Here is a 20,042-nt window from a genome sequence, read left to right on the forward strand (position 1 = left end):
TACCATATCCAATCTGGAGGTGATCAGGGCTTAAATGACTATTTTTCTTGAGTTTATAGAGTGTAGTGTAAATATTTTGAAGATGGTGTGCAAAATTAAGAAGCAGGTGTCTACAAGTTTGTTAATATGAAGGGACAATGATAGGTGGTTACCTAAAAGGATTACTTGAGTTTTGACGGAAGTTACTGGAACTGATGTTGCTATAAGCTATTTCAGCCACCAGGATGGAGACCTGGATGGTGATTGCTTGCCAAACAGCAGGGCCTCTGTCTTTTCACTATGCAGTTTTGAGCAATTCTGGTGCATCCAGTTCGCTATGTCAGTCATGCAACCAATAAAGTTTTTCCTGGGGGCCTCTTCATTTTGGGATATTGATTTGGGTGTCATTGTCAAATGACGTCAGCCTCAGCCTCAGGCTATGAAAACTCACAATCTTAGCTAGAGGGGCCACACACACACACACACACACATATATATATAGCCCTAATCGGACGTTGGCACTTCTTCAGGGGCGGGGAGGGGTGCGTCTTGTCTTCGGCAGAGCCAAGCCGGTAATTACTGTAACCAGGTTTTGCCGCGGCGATAATTGACCACGCACTCACTTGGGATCAAGTTGTTTTTTCTTTATTCTTGCAAAGGGGCCATGCCCAACGCGTTTCGGTCCGTTACTCAGACCTTGATAACGGGATGAATGTTAACATTCACAGACATCATTTATTTGTAACATCACAGCCTATTTCCTGTTAGCACTCATGCTGGTACATGTAGTTTGGCAATTTGAAAAGTGCAAATAGACAATTAAAGTGCAATAGTGCTGAATGTGCCAATAGTGCCTTATGAATGATTTAAAATCAATACATTTTATGTGTCATTACGAGGCATAATTATTTTAAAAATATTTCTTTTACACAAATTAGTTTTATCCTTTTAATATTATTCACTCATATTTTGCCTTTATTCGCAGATTGATTTACATAGTCTATTTAGTTGTTTTTTTACTCTTTCCCAAGATTTTTCACTATTAGTTGTAGCTCTCAGGTGAGCTATTTTATTTTTCAGATATCACTGTATACCAACACTTAAATTTATTTTCACTTAATCACAATGTGTTTTGGTATTTAGTATTTACATTTCTATCTTTTCCTGATGTATTTGTGTTTTAATATCACTCTCTAGTGAGCCCACATGTGATCTGCTTGATAACCCAGGTATCTGATTTGCTTAATTCATGATGGTTCTTTAAAGATGCACGTAAAGTTCTTCATCCTGATTCATGCCCCTCGGATTCAGTGTTTTTTAATGATACATTGTTTTGATTCTTTCTGTCTTAACAGTTTTTCCCGGTTTCCTCCTCTTTCTGATGCAGGTATTTGTTCAATGGCATAGAATCTTAAATCTTCCCATTTGCTGTTATGGTCTTTCTCCATGTGTTTTGCAATAGAATACGCTCGATAAAGATTTTTCGTCGCTCTGATATGTTATAAGATTCTCTTTTTTATTTCACAGGTCGTACTGCCAATATATTTTAATTTGCACAGGCATTCCACAATGTAGATCACAAATTTACTTTTACATGTTATGTGTTGTTCGATTTTCCATTTTGTGCCATTATTGAGTTCCACTTCTTTTTTATGCACCGCTATTTTACATGCTTTGCATTGTTTGCATGGCTAGAGACCTTCCACCTTTGTCTATGGTGTTGACTGTTTTGTTTTAAAGTGACTGTGCGTTAGTTTATCTCCTAAGTTTGTAGCTCGTCTGTATGTTATATTCAGATGATCCTCAATTGTTGCTGACAGTGTAGGATCTAAGTGTAATATTCCCCAGTGTTTTTTGATTATTTTAGTTAACCCACTTGCTTCCGCAGTGCATGATGTTATCAGTCTTATTTTCTGATGGTTTTCATTTTGATTCACTGTTTTCGAACCCTGTAAAATATCTGTACGTTTTTGTGCTTTCAACTTTTTTAGACTTTTTTCAAATACTTTTATTGGATAATTTCTCTGTCTACACAGTTACGATTTAGACAGAGAAACTATCCAATAAAAGTAATTTCCTTCCTCAAGTGTTATTGGTCTTCTTCACACATCCTCCTCTTTTTAAGTGCTTGTTTGTACTTGCTTGTGTTGAGTTGTCTCTCACTCTCGCGACCATCCGTTCTCTAGCTGTACTCACCTATTACGCTCACTCTAATCCCTTCTCCCTCATTGTCCCTCCCTCTTATTATGTTGCCTTTTGCCTCCCATCAATGTGCTCTTGTTCAGGCATTGCCGATGCACCAGAAGCATATCCATATATTTCCTGAAAGAATGTATCCTACCATAATCTGCATCAACATCATAAATTGTGACGTTGTATTGGCATAGATGTTACACAACATCTACGTGCAACTCAGTGGCAAAGTCGGTCCGTCCCGGTCGGCACTGTTTTTCGGGGCGGTGAGAGTCATGTCTGTTGACATCGACTACCACCATCCCCTGCCCCTAGAACAAGTCACCCGTCGGACGCCACCCCCGAACACCCTCCCAGAACAAGTCGTCTGTTGGCCGAAACACCCCCTGCTCTTTCTTACCTGCACCTAGTCAGCAACCTTAGGGGCTGCCCAGGGTGGCAGTATGGCTAGCTACACCACTGGTGCAACTACATTTTCCGCATGTTTGATATGCGGGATGTTGTTAAGATAGCAAGGCAGATTTTACTGTGGGTGCGTTAATAGGTAGTTTGGCATATTCCCCTGCCTGAAGTTTGTATGCTGGGAACGAGAAGGAGATACACAAGTCATTATGGCATGCAGATTATGGTTAGATGCTGTGTCACAGTACAAATGGATTATGAGAACACTCACACTACAAGCATGTTGCTCATCCGCATATGCCCCATGTTTAATGTTTGCATTCTTTGCAGTAACATATGTATTGTATTGGGCTAAAGAACGGTGATGGATAAAACCCAGATCAGTTGACTGGGGGTGAGTGCTTGCAATGTTCAACACTCCGTCCATCATTTCCTTTGGTTTTTACTTCATTTATGAGACACAAATTATATTATATACTAGCACATGGACCAGTTCTAAGCAGGGTGGATGCTGGAAGGTGAAGGTGACCTAGGACACATCTATTTCTGTTGGACATGGTGTTTATTCTGTGGGGGTGCTCTTCAGGTTAATGAAGTGGGCAATACCTTCTGAACCAGATATTGAACGAGTCACAAACATAGACTGATTATACTAATGATTGCTACAATGTGTTTATCTACTACCTTGTTATATTTTTAAGTTAATGGGTGTTTATTTTATGAAGGTGCATACAATTTGCATAAACAGTCACAATTCTTTACAGTATTAAACATTCTGCTGTAGTAGGTATATAAACAGGTCTCTCTGGGGTGTTTCGACTGTAACTGCAGGTGACAGAATGTGCTTATTTGTTACATTGCTTGACAGTAATGCGGTCTCAACAAGCACTGGCCTTCCTTTTCACTGTTATCTGTGACACCACTTAAATGCCTCTAGAAATATTGTACAAGCTACATTTCTTTGAATCAGAATTTAAAAGTGTTTATTTTCAACACCTTTACATCCACAAATGGCATGCAAAAATTTGACACCTGCTATATTCCTTAAAATCCTGCATTAAAAATTGACATTCTATCTAACTTTTGTTATCTTTACTTAGTTCCATACCCGTTTTGTATTTAGACTGCACCACTGTTTCCCCTCTTACTTCTGACTGCCTCTTTTGTATACCAGTTTCTCTAAATCTCATGCCTATCTGTCTTAAGGTCTTCAGGAAACCATAAGTATCTTATTAATTCCAGCATGCTATTGCTTCTCACATAGCCTACTCGAATGATCACAACTTTGTCAATAACATACCAAAAAGAAACTAGCATGAATGCATAGAATGAGCATGCAAAACTAACCCCAAATACTAATGGACTGACCACTAACTTTGGGCTCACAGGTAGCGTGCTACTCGCCATAAAGTGCTTAGACCTTAGATGCTAACATCATTAAGGTTGTAAGCATGTGAAATAAACAATAAACCACCCAGTGGTGGAGATATCACATCTCTACTCATGAAAAAGGAATATTGTTGATAGATTATTTCGAAACAATAAGTCTACATGCATTGAATGAACGCCAACCTAGCATTTGTTGTATAGAAATGGATTACAAGGCAACCAGGTTATGGATGGATTGATATAAACACAATAAAAAGACTACCATAAGCTGTGCAAGCAGAAAAAAGGAAAAAAAGAACCGATATCCATGTGGGTCTTAAGTTAGTAGTGGTAGCAAGGACGCTATGGACAGAGAATTTCATGACTGGCAGTGGTGTATGAACTTATATAAGGATTAGAGGTATGGATCTAAAATGACACTGACATTCAAAAGTAGAACATTTTTAGATAAAAATTACATTAAAAAAAAAAAAACATATTTTAATTTTTTTATTCCATATGTTTCAATATACATATATTTGTATTTCCTCCTGAAAATAATATAAATACAAGTCCCACAACACATAAGGCCTGATTCACAAAGGGCCTCTGCACTCATGGCCGAGGCCTGCAGTCGTCGGGTCATCTCTGCATCTCTCATTGCGAAGATTCCACCCAGAGTGTGGAGACTTCCCCAGGAACGCAGGGGGCTCCGCCATGCGTATGGAAGCCTCATTCACAAAGGACCTCCGCACTCATGGCAGAGGCCCTACAGTTGTGGGGGTGTCTCCGCACTCAGGCAGAATCTCTGCAATGAAAACTCTCACTGCGGAGGTTCTGCCCCGAGTGCAGAGATTTTCCATGCCAGAGGCCCTTTGTGAATCAGGTCCATAGTGATGTTTAAAAAACATAAAAATAATAAAACGTTCATTAAATAGGAAATCCATAATTAAAATAAAAACTCATAAATTGTCTGCATGCTATGCCAGAAGCATTCAGCGAAGTGAGGTCAGATGGGACTTCTAAGTTGTGCAAGAGTTTCTCTTATTTGCACGAGTACCTTTTGATGGCCTGGGTTTGATGTCTTAGGGAGTATTGGTGTTTGCAACAACAGAAATGCAAGAGTTGAAATAGTTGAGAAGTAAGTCCATGTGTCTTGTGAAGGTCTGTTGTAAGGTGGGCAGGTAAACAGTACGTGTTTTATGGAAAAGATTCTAAATTAGTGAGAGGCAACTCTGCAGTGCTTTCTTTGATACATATTTGTTTTGGAGCGGAGTGTAGTAGAAGAAGGGGCAGCCAAGTAAGTGATCAGACCATTGAAAGGGGAATGAGCAGGAGAATGCATTCTTATTGTGTAAGTGCAGTCATGTTGCATCACCCCGTTGTGCTCACAATACTTTGGGAAATTCCTGGCATATAACTAAATAGTTAAATAACATGTGCTCGGATATTGATTACAGGAGAGGTACTAGAGGAGCTGTAAAAGAAGTCAAGAATAGGGAGCAAAGCAGAAATCCTAAAATGTGTAAAAATCTGATATCTAACATCTGGCTTTTATAAATAGTGACAGACTGGGAAAGACACTCGTAGGAATAAACATAACTGTGTAAAAACATTGACAGACCATGTTGTTGCTCTCTGAATAACCACCAACCATAATCCTTCGGTATCCTTTACAATCCATTGTTTGTTTAAGTTTGCTTGCAGCTTCTTTACCTTCCGCGAGGAATTTTGTATGAAGTCACAAAACTAGATTTTGAGCAAATATCAGTCAAAGATTTTATAAAATGTTACCCCATACTAGTTCTTATCTGTTCATCTAGATTCTCACCAGTAGGTATACATATAGTTCTTCTTCTAACATAGTGCATGTGCGCCTACTAAATGGATCTTCATTACCCATGCAATTCTAGAAAGTGAAAGTGAAACAGGTTCAGCAACATTTAGCTGTACAAATATTAAAGTTGATAAGGTTTATTTTTACATATGAAAGTGTTAGACCTGTCAGCCATAGGGTTGTCTTCCCCCAATCTATTTGCCTTTACCCTCCACTTTTTCTGAAATTGGTTTTAATTGACTTTATAACGCTGTGCACTTTACCACAGCTAATCAGTGCTAGCATGGTGGTGCTCTCTCCACCAAACATGGTAAAATCATCTCACACCTGATTGACATATTTAATTTACTTATACGTCCTTTGTAGAGTGGTATGCCATACACCTAGAACCTGTAAATTATATGCTACTAGAGGGCCCGCAGCACGTAATGTTCCACCGACTTAAATAGCCCCTTAAGACATGCCCCAGGTCTGCCACTGCAGCCTGAATGCAGTTTATAGCCGCCAATACGACTTGGCAATATAACCCCCTTGCCAAGGTCTAAACTCCCCTTTTATTGCATATAGGTCACCCCTAATGTAGACCCTAGGTAACCCATAGAGATGCATTGTAAATAAAAGGTTGGGTATGTGTATTTAAGTTATGCATGTCCTGTTAGTGAAAAACTCCTAAATTTGTTTTTCACTACTGTGATGCCTACCACTTCCATAGAGTACCACTAGGTTGCCTTGTCACATTTAATAAGTGCTATCCTTTGATTGGGAACAAGTAAATATTTCATGCTGGATGTCTGAGAAAATGTAATTTAAAATCCTCTTTAACGGCAAAGCAGATTTTAAGTACCAATTGTAAAAATTACGCTTTTAGAAAGTTGACATTTTCCTGCCTTAATTATTTTTTGCCTACAGCCTGTTCCATTTGTCACATGACTGGGTGTAGCTGGCAGTTGGACTTTGTTCCTCAAAGACAGCCACACAATGGAAGGATTAGGTGCCTGGTTGGGCCATCAACTGGCAGAATGGGGAGGGGGGCGGCGCTGGGCACAGCCTTACTTGCAACTGAATAGGCTGTGCTCTGCCTTCACACAAAGGACCTGTCAATACTGCATTGTTCCTGCAGCCAGCTTAGAGCCAGGGCAACGCAGTCATGAAATTCCAAGCACTTCAAAGAGAAACCTCTAGAAACTTCTACTTCGAAGAAGGCACCAGGTATAAAAAGGAACCTTCAGACCCACTCTTCAGTTCACTTTCTGGACATGCTGAAGGAATCTCACAGGACTTCCTGCTGCTGTGTCCACAAGACTGCTTTACTGCACCTGGAAGGACTAATTTGCTGCCTATGGCCTACCTTGAACACTCATAGGCCTGCCCTGCTGCTTGAGCCCTGTTTCTGCTGTTGAATGCAGGAGAGACTCCAAGGGCTAGTTGGCTGGCCTCCTGATTAGTGCAACCACAAGGAGATGATGGGAGGAGCGCTGAAACATTTCAGACACTCACCCTCTGTCACAGATCTGGGTTGAATCCATCATCATTCTTTAGCTCATTTCGCCACTCCAGTTCAGACCCAGCCATATGCAAATCAGTTTTGACCCTGTACCTCAAGGAAACAGTTCAGCCCGAACTACAAAGCCAGGTCTATCCCAACAAAGCTCCCTCCTTGGACACCACCTGCAACCTTGCCCCGCTGAACTTTAACTTCTCAGAAATGTTTTCTCTGAATTAATTTCGAAGCGAAGCACCGACTGAGCCCAGTCCACTCAGTGTTCTTGACGCCCACTCCGTCACAATCAGCAGTGACACACGAATAGATGTCTGCGGTTGGGGCTTTGATCTGTTAGGCTCTTGTTTTTACCTTAAACTTTAGAAATTCATAACTCTGGTTCTGCTAATTGGATTTTTGTCACTTTGGTGTTAAATAATGTATTAATTGTACTCTATTTTTCAAAATTTGTGTGGGATTTTTCTTGTGCGGTGTTGTCACTTTATTACTGTTTGTGTGCCACATAAATACTTTAAGCATTGCCTCTAAGTTAAGCATGACTGCTTTTATGTCAAGCTACCAGAGGTTTAAGCACAGGTTAATTTAGTAAGTTTTGTAGTTCATGCTGACATGAATTGGTCTCTGTTGCTGGAACAGTGGTCACCCCCACCATTCACCCAACAACCCAATGTTTCTCAAAAAGAATACACACCCTTAATATATAAGTTAAATAGTGGGTGTAACAGAAGGCAGTATTCATTAATTTTTCTATTTTTACATTAAACCTACTGTCCAAGTTATTTATATCCATTATGATCCTGGTGGTTGTCTAATATCCTAAAGTAACTACAAATATTTTTGTAAAGATACGCTCTGGCCAAAACCACTGGCACTTTAATATCCAAAGTAAAGTAAAAATAGGGGAGACTGCTTAGATCAGGACCTCTCTTTTAAAACAACAAATCAGTGTTTTTTTGTTGCTGTTTATGCCTCTTGTTTTTATGTACTACATATTTTAATAATGATTCTTCAGTTCTTGATAGCAGAATACCTTGCTAAGGTGATATCAGCTTATCAACTCTCTGAGGCCTACTGCTGCAAGATCCTTTATGTGGGTCTCCCTAAAGCATCCCCCACAAAACTGCAGATGGGAAAAAATGTGATCCTGGGAGTGAAACAGCTGAAAAGTCCCACTGTCATCATACAGAACATACTTTGTGGCCCTGGAAAAATGTTTGCAAGTACCCATGCCCCAAACACTTATCCTTTAATCTTATACCCACTACCTCACACCCTTCACCCTCATACCCTTAACTCCAACCCTTAACCCAAACCTGAAGCCCATAACTCTAAACCCCATACCTTAACTGTTAACTTTTACCGGGGAACCCATCATCCCTAACACTTACCCCTTAGCAGGTAACCATTAATTTCTAATCATGTATCCCTACACTTTAAACCCAAACTCCCTAAACCTATGCCCTAAGCCCTTAGCCACATACCTTAAACCGCATACGCTATGCCCTTAACCTGAAACCCCAAGAATTGAACCATATGCCTAAACCTTTACCCTTACTTCTTTAATGCTATATCCCCATTCCCTTATCCAATAACCTTACTTGCTATATCTTATACCCCTAAACGTTTAAACATTTCACCCCTCTCATACTGACATTGCTTCAGTATATTTTGGTAACAAACACTATGGAAATTGTTGCCTTTTCTAAGTATTTATTTCCAGAACTAATAATTTCGAAATGGTATTTTTAAAAGTGTTATTTTCGAAGCCTTGCGGCAATACCACCTATCATGCACAGTGAAGCACAATCACAATCTTTGCACAGTATCCAGTATGTGAATTTGCAAAAGGCTCATCTGTCTTTATTCGGTGCTAAACTCAAGACAGCTCTCGGATTGGAGATGCCAAATAACTCTTTAGTAGATGATGCTTGCAGGAAAAATAGTTTTATCTTCCAGACCAAATATTCTTGACTTATTGTTCATTTAAACCTGTTTTGCTTGGCCTTAGCTCTAAAGCAGTCTGGGATGATCCTTGAGGCAGTGCAAACAGACAAACACCTGTATCAAATCTACAAAGAATATTAATTCAGAGTACATGGTTATCCGCTCATTGCTTCCACAGTGCGGAGATTTGCCAATATTATGTCATTTTCAACCTGCATTCAAGGGGTAAACATAGAGGCCAAATTTAGAAAGAAAGTAGTACATCTATGCTGAGAAAAGTATGCTTAGGTACTGGTACAGATGTTTTACATTTTGCAATGCACATTCATTCCCAGTGGTGCACTTTGAAAGCTACACCATGCATAGTTTTAGTGATGTACTACAGGGAATGTCCTGTGACATTGTATTTCTTTATATATAGCATATAATTACATAATTACAAACAGGGGAAATGGAGACCAATGTGCAAATGCAAATATTTTTGGGGGTTTTCTTTTCTCCACTGGGAAAACAGTTTTACCCTAGGACGCTGATTAGTTCTCAATCCCTTATCGGGCGCTACACACTCCACACAAACCCTTACATTCTACATCATGATTTAATGCTGGCAACTAAAATCTCTTCGGAGTCTCCCTTTGATTTTCACAATGCCCATGTGTCTGTCATGAGCAAGCTGGAACACTTTCTCTCTTAAGGTTTCTGGTGAAATCAGCCTTGTCCCTCTAAACAAAAATCCTTTGTCCACTGCAAATTCATTCACCAACGTTCCCAATTTCCCTTTGTAGTCTTTTAACTCCGTATCATTTGGTCTGTCTAAACTTAGTACTCATATCACTTGTTTCATTTCTTCATCCTTCTGCAACATTTCCATCCATTCACTTTCTGGTATTGTTCCTAGAGTAACCTTATGCACACTCAACAAATCCTCTTCATCCATGTCATCCACTCCATCTGCACCTGTCTTCTCCATATGCACTAATCTCGACAATCTGCTGAGTAGTTGCTAGCACCGAGAACATATGGTACAGCAAAACTAAAATCGTGAAAACCCACAACCCACCTCTTAATACCTGACGAGATGGAATCTGAACCCTTCTTAGCAAATACTTTTACTCGTGACTTATGATCCATTTGAACTGTAAAACTGTAACTCGTCTGCCATCTTGGCCACACCCCCAATTGACTCCAGTTCTGTTTTGTAGTACGTTCGTGGCGATCACACTGAGCCTGGCCGCGGAAGTCTACTGCCTTCTGCCTCTGCGACCATGACCCCGCATGACGGCAACTGCAACAAGCACGGCAAGCCAAGGGTGAGGCAACTGAGGCGTACGGCTGAGTCGGAGGCGTACGGCGGCGACTGGCAGCGAGCGGTGGAAGAACGTCTGCGGCAGCAGCTGTGTGTTTATGACTGTGGGAGTTGAGCAGCTTAGCGGGTGAGGCGGACGAGGTGTGGTGAACAACAGTAGTGGTTGCGGTTGCTCTGTGACCATGACCACATGGCTGAGCAGTGAAGCGAGGTGAGAGGAGGTGGAGAGGAGCGAACTCCTCCAAAACGCTCTGTCTGTTTCAGCCACTGATTCACCCACTGGCACCTGCGTGCCCCCCACGTGCCCCCGAAGCCCCTCGCTGATGTTCCTCCTTCTTGCTTCCTGCTTCTTCGCCGTGAGCTTGGGACCTATAGTATAGGGAAAACTGAGAGCAAAAGAGGCATTAACAGAGCATAAAACAATAACATAAAGTGGTTGACTCTGGAAAAGAGATAGGGTGTATCGTGGCATCTGGCTTCTGGTGATAGAGGGAAATTCTGTTAACATAGATGCTGGAGGGTCGGTTGGCACGTGGTAGTCTGGCTGGCTGGTTTACTGATTGAGTTGCAGGCGCTTGGCCTGCATGGTGCTGCCCCCTTTTGCTTGCCATTAGCTCCTGTATTGTTGTTCTGGGAGAAGGCCGGGAGGGGGTTCACCTCAACCACAGCCTTGTTGATCCTACTGACCTTAATTGACCCCTACTGAACTTAATTGACCCCTACTGATCCCCCCAGGGGAAGTTTTTGACCAGGTTCAAAGGCAGCCTGGCGATAGAACTACAGAGGGTTACAGATCCCCTTAGCAGTATCTGGACTTGGAACTGAGTTTGGCTCACTCCTATTGTTCCTATCGCTCTTACCATCTTAATAGAGAACAGATCCCACAAGGTCAAAACCTGTATATCAGGAAAAACTCCTGGGAATAAGAGATTTTAGTAAGTAACCGGAAGGCAATTAAAAGGCAACTGTGACGGTAATTGCCAACTGGTGCTACACTAAGAAAGTGGAAAAGGCGAAATAAGATCAGGACGGGTCAGGCAAGTACACCCTCTTCAAAAATCACGCCAACAAAAAAAATTGTAAAAGAAATTAACTACAGCAAGGTGGGCACCATTAACGCGATCACAAGAGATAGTATGTCCCAACAGCCCAATAATTTCACCACTGGAAACGCATTTTGGAAAATCAGTAAGATCGGAACAAAAAAACAAATTTTTGTTCCTGAAGGACCTGGCGGCAGCAATTTTTTTTGAAACAGGAAGTGTCTGCTCACTCCGCTTGCGCCACAAAAAACAATGTCATCGAAAAGCGCAAGAGGTGCAACAATCAACACTTTAAGCAATTGAATCAACCACAGAGCCTATAGACAGTGAAATCATAGTAAAAACAGACCAAATAACAATAGACCCAATAGATAGGGAAAATCAAGCGAAAATCTATCTGCCAAAAAGCAATAAAATTACTGTTGCGGCAACAATGCATTCCACGAACAACCACAAAAACGACTCGGAATTCATCAAGCAAATAGCTACAGATCTGACTACTGAAATTAGGGAAAAAAGCAACAACGTAGCGAGTTAGAGTTGGCACCAAAGACCAAAACACTGGATCACCCCCACTCAACTCCTAATAAATTGGCTGAGCAGAATCAACGTTATGATTTCCCCTTAACCCCCTATATTACCAAGGGTCAGGAGGAAGATGATTTGCAAGCTTCATGGTTGCATTCTACATTATTAACGGATAATGCAGAACTCGTAAAAGCCTTGGAGACAAAAACAATAAACCAGACAAACTTGGCAATAATTCCTGCAACATCACAAGCAGACATTACAAACCAATCATATAAACAGAATCAAGCATTTGCAACAAAACCAATTGACATTGCAAAAAAAGGGGCCTTTTTTTAATTATAGAAATACTAAGCCACTCCTCATCTCAAATTCAAATTGATTCAAAGTATAACTCAATATATGGTCCAGTACTTAGTCCAAGGCAGGATCAATTTGACATTCACACAGGAAAAAAGTCCATGTATTTCACTGTTACAGCTGAATAACTCTAAAGTAGGAGGATAAGAAACCTATAAATCTAAAAAGTACATCAATCAAACTTCTACAGATAACTTATCCTCTCTACATTCCTCATTATTAAGCATCCTACAAACGTCTATCTCTGTATTAAGAATGCAATCGGATAAACTAGACCTTCAGATCGATCTCATGAATAATATGTCAACACACGTTTCCAGTATCAACACCAAAATAGATATGCTTACCAAATAGCCGGTGAAAGCTCAAACACTTAAGAACACAGATCTACAAGGCAATTGCAAATATGACCAAATAATAGATAAATTAAGTACTTTGCCGTCTATATTATCAAACATATTGAAAGAAATAAGGCATAAGGAAGATCATAAACTTTCTCAAATGCAAATCCCAGAGGAACAGATACAACAGCAGGCGCATTTAATAGAAAACACAATGAAAAAGGAAACCCAGAAACAATTGGGAGGACAACGAAATATGACTGATTGGGCTAGCGTAAATGGAATCTAAAACGAGCCATCCCCGATAAATTTAACATCAAATAGCCCACAACCTTTGCCTACAGATACAGACACCTTATTTACCCAAGTAATAACAAAAAGACCAAAAAAAGTGCCAGAAAGGGAAGAACGAACACGAATGGTTCCACGTGAAAAAATGTAGATGGCAAGAAATTCTATTCAGTGTTCAATGCCACCCAAAAAAAGAAACTCCTTCCAGAAATAAAGTTCTCAGAAGAAAAACTCACACTACTGGACGGATCATCGGACACAACATTGCCGCCTCCGCTCAACAAGGTAGAAAACAAAGTTAGGGATAACAGCGAAAAAAAGTGGAAGACAAGTCAGAAGGATAAAAACAAACAAATCCTACCCATACAGGTTCTATCTCCAAAAGAAACAGATGCAAATAAAAAAAATAAAAAAAGGGCTATCTGACAGACAACTTGAAAATGGAGACATCAACTTCGGACGATCAAGACATTGAACACGACACATCAAAGGATATAAAAGACCAAGACCGACCTAGTCGACTTGAAAATCTAAAGGTAACATCTAGCAATTTTCAGGAACGGAACTCTTTGGAAAGGGCCATACCCACCAATTGTAGTCCAATAGAGGCATCCACAGTTTCAACGATTTCCACACACCATAACAAAAGGAAAAAACACAAACGTATAATAACATCTAGGGCGGACAAAACAATCATGATTACATGCCCCCCATTAGAAAGTAATACAGAAAACAAGCGCACTGTGCAAGAAACATCGCTGCCCCCCGCCCCTTGACGACAAAAACATAAGAAATAAGACCGCACATTATGTAGGCCAAACAAAACACAAAAGGGCAATGCAGGACTATCCAAATGTAATACTGTCTGAACACACTCCACCATCTGAAGCAAAGGATACCAGTGACCGGTGGCAAATCATATTAATTCCTCTACACAGTTCAAGAGGCAAGCAAGATATTTTAAATAGGGGAAAGTTGAAGTTTTTGCCGAACACACACAACGATCAGTCTGAGATAACTGTAACATCATGGAAGTCAGAAAAAATTGCGAATCAAATTCTCAGTGCCAAAGAGCAATTCGAATCATGGGGCATATCAATTATGAAACCTACTCCGCAGCACTACCCTGCTCCACTGGCACATTGGGAAAACAGGTATAGCTCTCATACTCCTGTATACTCGATTTTGCAGAACACCCGAGGATCAACGGGCACAAAAATAGTAACACCAACAGAAAGAAGACAGAATTACAGGCATTGGTCACCCCAGCATAAAAAAACTCAAACATCCAATGACCAATCATTGAAACATCACATACCCTACAAGTTGTTAAACTAAATATATATTCCTGGAATATTGCAGGTGAAACAACTAAACTCACGGATAGTATCCTAACAGAAACTTGGACTGCATATGATATCATAGCGCTGCAAGAGACCTGGCTGACAGGTCCATTTCAACTGCCGGGTTATACATTACATCAGGTGGATGCTGTAAAAACGAGCCGCTTTGGAAGGCCGACAGGCGGATTATCGGTCTATATATCAAACAACCTTAAGGTAGAATCAGAACAGATGTTGGTGACTTCTACAAATATTCAAAAATTCAAACTTAATTTTGGCAGTGATGTACGCTCATCCAAACGCCCAAGATAAATCGGCTCTAATCCAAACAGTGGTTCGTGAGCCAGACTAACAGATAAAATTGGTTATGTATAGAATATAGAAAAAGAGCCTAGAATAATGAAAACCCAGTGCTAGCTAAATTTCACATTAAAAATGTACCAGTAATTATATCAAAAACGAATATTTAATGTAAATTAAACAGAAAAACATAGGCACATTAATAATGGTGCTCATACAGTTACACAAACAGTGTTAATATTATGAACAATGACAAGTGTAAACAGAACAGACAATGGCAGAGAAAAAACACAACAAAACAAAAGGTAAAAAATACACAATACAACAATTGTGTCCTCTCTTATTTAGGCCACATTACAAGCGTCGACGGCGTTTCAACCCAAGGGTACTTTAAAGGTCATCTTCAGGACAAAAGCATTATATGTAGGAGCGCCCACTGTATTTTCTCAATGAATCACCACAATGAACACGAACAGGGGGCACCATATCTCGTGCATCGGGCACTTAAACCAGAATTTGATCGAGCCCCAATCTGTAGGTATGCCATAATGGGTCACTAGAAGATCCTCAAATGCTAATTAATGAGGATATATGCCAACGAAGGCTATAGGCTCCAATTAAGTATCCGAAAAACGGTGGTACCAACTGTCATATAAAATCAAAGCCGGTACAAACAATTAATGTTAGGGAATAACTTGAAAATCCACCACGTCAGGTCGGCATGTCGGCTCAGAACGAAGTTGCGGCCGGTAAGTCGGCAACATTCAAAAAGTTAATACACAAAATAGCCGAAGGAAGATGTAATACTCCGAATTGGGAAATATTGATTACAGGTGATTTTAATACCCATCTTATTCACACAGGATGATGATGACCAGTTAGCAGCAGAAAAAGAAATCTGGTCGGTAAATCATCAAACGACCATCCTTGGAGGAAAGCCAATAGAGTAGGCAAAGAACTGGTCACCACCTTAGACTATTTTGGCTTGAGAGTAATCAATGGAAGAACACAGGATGATAATCCTCCAAATTTAACATATTATGGACCGACGCCTGGGTCTATAATTGATTATACTATTCTTTCCTTACCACTAATACAGCAACTAAGTATGTTCAAAATGAGGACCTCCGTCTTGTCCGAGCTCCGTTTCAGACGGCTGCTCTGCATCCATTCGGCGATGGCCTTCATTCCCTCGTGGAGGTTCGTTTTGGCGGTGTGTGGGTCCTTGGTGAGGGAGAGGATGAGCTCGGTGTCGTCGGCGTAGGAGATGATGTTGAGGTTGTGCTGACGGGCTACTTGTGCGAGGGGGCCATGTAGATGTTGAACAGCGTTGGGCTGGGTGATGAAGCAAAGAAGCAATGAAAGCAATGAAAGCAAAGAAGAGCTTTCCTTAAGCTCTTCAAAAAGGAGTAACATATATCAGTGATCTTGTTGTAGTGCTGGCAGAAGGTAAGATGAGTATTGATAGTAGCACCAATATTTTGGTCATAGCAACAGGAGATGGGAGTGGGTCAAGAGCCAGTGAATAATAAATAGTGGTCTATGTCTAAAGATGATTCCCTAGGACCATCACTTATGTTTTATCTGCTTTCAACCTCATAGGTTATTGGTTATCATACATGTGGCTGAAGTGAGACATTCCCAAAGTTGAAACACTTTATTGTATCAGAAATTGAATAGCATGTCTGAAAAAACTAAAGCCATAGGAGCAAATTATAACAACTCATCAAATTAAATAAACCTTAAAGGACTCCACAACATTAACAATAACTTTTTAATCAGTTTCAAGTGTTTTTAATTATAAAAGAAACGTACTGCAATTCACACACAACTAAATGCTAAAAATAAAATTACAAATGTGTGCAAAGAAATTAAGACTGCTATAGCGGCCTGTGAACTAAAGTTGTGTGCCAGGAAATCACTAGTGCTATACAATTATAGGTCCATATTTTGGTGTTCAACAAGAAGTTCACAATGTGAGGTTCTTCCTAGTAACTGTCACAGAATTATCAGTATAAAACCCTTTCCTCTTGGGTTTATCAGAGAGTTCCCAGTGTAATCCCCTTCCTAATGCATTTGTCAAAAAGTTCATAGTGTAAAACCTGACTCTCAGGGTACTGAAGTATACAAAAAGTGATGGATGGAATGCGTAAATGAATCTCAGCCATTGATAGTCACTCAAGGCCGTATCCCAGTCCATTGTTATTTTGCACGCAATGTCACCTCAATTTGGATCCAGCCATATGCAAATCAGCCTTGACCTTGCTCCAATGGGAACAGTTGAGCTCAAACTGTCAGGCCAGGTCCTCCCTAAAGCTAAATACAAGCAACCAAGGACCAGTTTAACCCTTATTATGGGCTCATCAGCAGGGTATAACTTGGTTCTAGCAACACAGTGCTCACAGGAGCCACGCCTGGAAATACAAGTCCCCTTTAGGGCGACACACTAAAGTATACAAAAAAAGACAAATAGAATGCTTGAATTAATCTTGTCCAGTCGTAATCACTCATGGCCCCATCCCAGTCCATAATGTTTTTGCACACCATGCCACCTCAGTTTGGACCCAGCCATTTGCAAATCAGCCTTGACCCTACTCCAATGGGAAGAGCTCAGCCTGAACTGCCAGGCCAGTTCCTCCTTGAACCGGAACACAAGCAACCCAGGATTGGTTTCGCCCATGTTATGGGCTCATTGACTGGGTATAGCTTGGCTCCAGTGGCACAGTGTGCACGGGATCCACGTCTGAGCATACGAGTCCTACTTAAGGTGACACACAAGAGTATATAAACAAGCATTTGCAATGCAATAGGTCTCGCATTTGCGTGGGTTTGAGCTATTGGCATTGTAAATGACAAAGCCTTTGTTTTGGTTTAAAAAAATTAAATAAAAGACATTGTCATTTACAATGCTAATAGCTCAAACCTTCGCAAATGCGAGAACTATTGCGTTGCAAATGCTTGTTTTATAATTACTACCAGTTGTAGCACCATCGTGAGTTGAACTACCAGTCAAGGCACAAAGATGCAACACACATAGCCTTCATAAACATCAATGGTTAACCCTTTTTTTAAACCTTTAGCACCCTCCAAAAAACGGTCATTCTCCAATCATCTTAATGGGACCGCTCTCTTTAATGTCTTACTTCACCCTCAGTTTCGAGCCAAGGGGTTGAGAGGTAGTGTCGTCGTTTACGTGGCAGTAGTCCTTAAACAATTCTCGGACTGATTATTCACGACTTCACCTCAGAAAAAAGCAAAATGCATTTTCAAAACGTGCCCTTTTGCCAAATATCTACTAACTGCATTGCGTTTTTGATGTAACTTACATTTTATACAGAAGGTGTCACAAATGAATAATTTTTTCAAAGAAAGCATGCAACTTAGACATTAGCTATGGGGGAATTGTTTTAAGACAATGCACACAAACATGTCCTCGCGGTCATTAAGATTACTGCGCATTTTGAGCAAAATTCCACAGTAGCTTTTTGTTTAAGTGCCTAGGATTCCCAGCGGGGCAATCAGGGGTGAGTGTAAGGATCGCTGAGTATGTTCCACAGGAGCGTCAGGAATCCTGGAGAGAAGTCCTCAGTCGTCCCCTGCGTCCCTAGGACACGCTAGGGGAAAACAGGGAAACAAAACAAGGGTAGGCGGGGAGAAAGGCAGGTCTTGTGGGTGGACCACGGCAGGGTTAAAGGCAGGAACTTCCAGCTGTAAAACAAAGTCTTTATTACTGTGCATCAATTTCCAATGACCTCAAACCTGTGAACCCTCGTGATTAGGTAAACCTACCACGATTATCTTTCCTCTCTCTTGGGACTCTCAGCGTCTCTCAGCATGAATATCTGTACTTTACTCTACAGGAAAATCCCATGATAAGACATAAGTGAAACGATCCAACAGTCCCTTTGAGAATGAGTGTAATATGTGAAAATACTATAGCTCACCCCTTACTCTCCAAGCGAACTGGGAGGGAGACTAACTAACTTCTTCTTCACTTACGCGGAAGGTGATTGGGTTACATTAGGGCTAAAAGGGACGGATAATCATAGGTCAGGCATTCATAAATGACAATTGTCCCCCACCTTATCTCCAGAGTTGCGAATAATGATTACTGTGTTGTCTGTATAATAATGCTGCAACCTAACACAGTGCGCTATGGCCCACGCTAGATAACACCACCTACAATACGTATAAGGGAACGTAATGCATGATCAAGAGTGGGAAATGCCTTTCTTATTTAAGGGAAGGTCGATATATTCAAGGGTCAGTAATATGAAAGAATAAATGCCACCAGAGACAGATATCACTTCGGCCAAACAAAGACCGAGAGGCGCCTTAACTTCAGGCTCCACTCTTAAGTACAACAGAACACCAATATATGTTTCAGCCCAAGGAGTCTGCACAACAGACCAACATGTGGAACAGGACCCACAGGACTCACGGAAAACAACAGAAGAAAAGGCACGGACTCCGAGACCTTACTTGGTATCGGGGAATTCAGCCGGGAAAGATACACCAACCAGAAGGAATCGAGCGGCTATTGTTGCCGCTTCTGTAAGCACGAAAAACGACACTCCAAACCAGGAACAACGCGTACACCAGCACTCGGTTACTTCGACTCATCCGTAACCGGAAACAGGAAACACAATCTAACCGGAAGTCAGGCAAATCTTCGAGGGGACGGAAATGGGCTAACTGCAAGAACGCTAAGCAGCGTTAGCACGCCCTTCACGCTTTAAATACTATCCGCGTCTCAGGGGCATGACCGCGGGGCATGACAGCACACTCCCCCCACAATGCTCTCCCCTTGGCTTGGGTTTCTCAGGGTACCTTTGATGAAACCTCAGTACTAACCGGGGAGCATGCACATCACAAGCAGACTCCCAGGTGCGTTCCTCCACCCCATACCCTTTCCAATGCAGCAGATATTGGAGAGATCTACCCACGGTGCGAGAGTCTACAACAGCTTCGACTTCATATTCTTCACTATCTTGGATGGTGACAGGAGCGGGCTTCTTAGGGATCTTAGTGCCTGGCTCAACGGGTTTTACCAATGATACATGGAATACTGGATGGATTCTAAAGGAAGCAGGCAGTTCGAGCTTCACAGCCTCCGGATTGACTACCTTGAGTACCTTGTAAGGACCGATGTATCTGGGGTTAAACTTGCGAGGACCACTGAGCGCTATGTGTCTAGTGGAAAGCCACACCTTATCCCCTGGAGTATAAATAGGCTCCAACCTCCTGTGTAAATCTGCCCCCTCCTTGTATCTCACCTTGGCCAAGTCTAGGTCTACCACTGTCTT

This window comes from Triturus cristatus, chromosome 2_1 (genome assembly GCF_964204655.1).
Source record: "Triturus cristatus chromosome 2_1, aTriCri1.1, whole genome shotgun sequence".
Taxonomy (NCBI): domain Eukaryota; kingdom Metazoa; phylum Chordata; class Amphibia; order Caudata; family Salamandridae; genus Triturus; species Triturus cristatus.